Raw genomic sequence first — 4,046 nt, 5'->3', positions numbered from 1 at the left:
TTCGGAGGCCGGAGCAGCGCAGGGAGCACCAGCCGAGGCCGCCGCTGCCTCGGCATCGGAGATGGGGGCCGGGGAGTCGTGCTATTTCGGCGGTTTTATTTTCAGAGGTGCAGTTAGAGAGTGCCTAACGGTTATTTAACACTAAAAAAATGAAAATAAATAAATTACCTCGTTAATCAACCTCACCCACGCACGTGGCCAATCAACGAAGCTACCTATAGCTTGCCAAAGCTTTGTTATCTCAACCTCCTCTATCGGTACGGGTAGTGGGATGTCTTCGAACCCCTTAACCACCGAAGCCATCCCAATCGAGTAATGATGTGGCCCCGCCGTAGCACCGGTCGTCGCTTGTGCACTACCATACGCCACGAAACTCAATTGCACACTATTTGCATGCTCCAGGGCTAGAAGTTCACACCGGGTGTCTTCCTACACTTGTACAAAAAGAATTTATCTAAATAGGTCTTTTACTACACCATTGATAATATAACGAAATTCATTAAGGTAGAGGGTTACAAATCACCTGTAAATCTGGATATTTATGCGGTGTTGGATTATTAATCTCCCTCAAGTCCACATGTGTAGGAGTAGGAACCTGCAACAGTTCATCAATCATGCCACTCATATCTCAATTAACTCAGTATTTTAAAACTTTTAATAATCCAATTGAAATTACCTCAAGTAGCACATCTTCTCCATGTATCTCGTCTCCTCCATGTCTATCACCTTCTCCTTGTCCTTTTGGTTGAGAACATGAGTCGACCGGTTTAGTCGCGAGGAACGGCAAAGTCGGTAAGTTCATCTGCTTCGCCCAAGCATTGAATTCACCTACTAACTCGTTGCGTACTTGTTCCTTAATTGATGCCACCTTGGCATCCAACTCCCCCGGTGAGTTAACACTGGCTCGAGATCTACCCGATTTCGTGTATTCTGGACCCATCACCTTTTGCCATCCTAGCAATGACCCACCCGAACCTACTACTCGTCCTGGATGGTATGGCCTTCCCAAAGTCATGGTGAAAGGGTCATTCTCCACACTTGGGACCAATTTTCCCTCCACCAGTTCTTGAGTGTTCTTAAGCTGTAGCAAAAGGAAAAAGGATGTCAGTAATAAAGTTAATGGTTTGTATAGTGATTTTGATGCAAAAGCGACTTAAAATTCAACAGTTCATAGGTAACTTACAAGTTTATCTGCCATTTTTTTGGTTTCTGGACCTTTGATGACCCATTTTCCGGTTTCCTTATCAAATGTATGGAGAGAACAAAAGAAATCACCAGCACAACTCACCAAAGTAGTGACCGTGGAACTAGAGGGTTCCTTCGATGCCACTAGAAGCGATTTAGGGTATAAACCCTTTATGATCCACTCAGGTCTCTTTTCAGCAAATGTCTTAGCCCCCATACGATGGGTGTACTCCTTCTTCAATGTATTTTTTTTATTTTGCTCTCATAGTTCCTACATAAAAACAAATGTTAGTATCAGTACTACAAAAAGAGTAAAGCTATTATTCAATTGAGATCAGATTTACACAAACTTACAATGGCTTTCTTTTGAGTCTTCTGAATAACGAACTCTTCCCAGTCTTCTTTTGACACGTTCGGGCATTTTTGCCACGGGAGAAGGTCATCCTCAACAGCTTTCTTCTTCTTTGATTTCTTCTTCTTGTAGATCCATCCATTAGTCAAGGTGGTCTTAAAGCCTCTGAATCTTTCCGCTAATAAAGATTCAAACACCCTTCTCTTCTCGGCATCATTAGGAATAGAAAACAGCCTCTGCAAGCACAAATACAAACCGATTATTAGTTTCTATTTATTAATAACCATAAGGTGAAGGTTTCTTAAATTATCTAAATGTGCCAAAAACACACTTACCCTTATATCATCCCAAAAGGTTTGAATCAAACCCGGAGGTACTTGCCGCATTATAAGTGTAATGAGGATTTTCCGCGCACACATGCCAACATGATTAGCATATTGTGGATGCCATTCGCCCCCGGGTTGGCCGTTGTTGTCATACTCCAAGACCATGGGACCGTCCGGTTTCTTAAAACTTCTCGTCAGACCCCTTCCCTTTCTTTGAGCCGGTGCCTTTACCCCTTCCCCCCCCCCCCACCACCTGTGTTGCTTTGATCTTGTCCTTGGCCGTGAGTTTCAGGAGTCGGGTTCTCACCAACAATCTCACATGCTTACAATAGGCGGTGCACGTTCAGCTGAAATTTCAAATTTTCAAGCCTACACTCAAACTCATCTTGAGCCTGATCCTCTGGCTCACCCAAGTCAACCTCCTTGTTCACATCATAAGGCTCATCCTCGTCCTCATCCTCGTACTCGTCGTCATAGTCATCATCCTCAATGTCCTCTACACAATTAGGGTCATGATCGTCCTCTATGAGATATAAGCACCTGTCAAAACAAACATAAAACAATATTAGTGTATAGTAAAGTATTAGTGCAAATGAGTACACTTAGGCAATTTCAAACTACAAACATATTAAATATAATGAATATGAGTTGTTAGAATGATTAAATGTTAGTTCATACACAAAACAAAGGACTTGGGTTAAGTAGAAGGTCATTTAAGCCATTTTCACCTTCTTATGGTCCTATAACCTTGTATATGCATGATAATGAGTACACTTAGGCAATTTCAAACTACAAACATGTTAAATATAATGAATATGAGTTGTTAGAATGATTAAATGTTAGTTCATACACAAAACAAAGGACTTGGGTTAACTAGAAGCTCATTTAAGCCATTTTCACCTACTTATGGTCCTATAACCTTGTATATGCATGATAATGAGTACACTTAGGCAATTTCAAACTACAAACATGTTGTGGTCATTACTAACTTTTAATCATATTACCTCAATCTGAAATTCCTTCGTTGTGGTCTAATCGCATATAACCTGCTTCATTGTCTATGTCATTTAGTACAATAGGTCCAGGAACAGTGAAAGGTGCAGAATCATCAAACGCATCATATTCTTCCTCATCCTCAACATCTCCAATGCCTAGGATTCTTCTTTTGCCAACTAGCACTATAGACCATTTTGAATCGACTGGGTCAGTTACGTAGAACACTTGCTTAGCTTGAGATGCAAGGATAAATGGTTTCGCACTATCATTCAAGTGGCCAAGATCTACAAGAGTAAAGTCCTCATATTTGACGTTACGCTTGATATTATCAACCCACTTACACTTGAAAAGAGCAACCGTGAAGTTACAATAATCAAGCTCCCATATTTCTTGAATTCGACCATAGTATGACAACTCTGCATCGACAGGTGATTTATCCTTAGCACTTGCAAACGCCCTTGACGATGCCCCAAGAGTTACACCATTGTTTTGGGTGGAGGAAGATTTCAAATCACGACCCTCTGTCCAAAAAGTGTACCCATTGATGTCATATCCCTCAAATGAACGAACATCATCCCTAGGACCATACGCAAGCCACCGTACTGTATCGGTCACATTAGTATCATCCAATCGACTCATTACTCGATCACGAAATCAATTAACAAACCTCTTATTATGCAACTGCATAAGTGCCCTTTCACCTTTCGATGGAAATTCGTCACGCAAACTAGCCATGTGCTCGTCTAAATATGGGTGCACATCTAAAACATGGTGCAACACATAAAGGTGTGCTTGTAAGAACTGATCTCGGTCAGGTTACATTCGTTTTAACCCAATTGTGCCATGACCATCAAGTCTACCTTCATGTCGAGAAGTAGGAAGACCAATAGGTTGAGCAAGGGCTATGTAGTCCGCCACAAAGTTACCTATCTCCTCACCCACGGTCCCTTGCATCATACTTCCTTCAAGGTGAGCACGGTTCCGTACTTTATCTTGTAATATACCCATGTGTCTTTCAAAAGGGTAGCACCACCTCATGAACACTAGACCGCACAACTTAATCTCATGCACCAAGTGAAGAATCAGATGAACCATTATGTCAAAAAATGAGGGTAGGAAATACATCTCAAATTTGCACAAAGTCATAACCACATCTGCTTGCAAAGCATCTAGTGTACAAGGATCAA

The 4,046-nt window shown here is 41.5% G+C and overlaps 1 long non-coding RNA gene across 1 annotated transcript; it reads right to left on the bottom strand.

Moving 5' to 3' along the window:
* Nucleotides 1-953: 953 nt before the first annotated feature.
* Nucleotides 954-1,693, bottom strand: LOC145591568 (uncharacterized). Its single transcript, XR_014102323.1, has 3 exons — nucleotides 1,540-1,693; nucleotides 1,184-1,456; nucleotides 954-1,081 (listed from the first exon to the last, which is right to left on the bottom strand). It is a non-coding gene; the product is annotated as an uncharacterized LOC145591568 (long non-coding RNA).
* Between the last annotated feature and the right edge of the window lie 2,353 nt (nucleotides 1,694-4,046).

This window comes from Chenopodium album, chromosome 18, assembly GCF_948465745.1.
Source record: "Chenopodium album chromosome 18, dcCheAlbu1.1, whole genome shotgun sequence".
Classification (NCBI taxonomy): domain Eukaryota; kingdom Viridiplantae; phylum Streptophyta; class Magnoliopsida; order Caryophyllales; family Amaranthaceae; genus Chenopodium; species Chenopodium album.
This window is presented reverse-complemented; position numbering and strand designations above follow the sequence as displayed.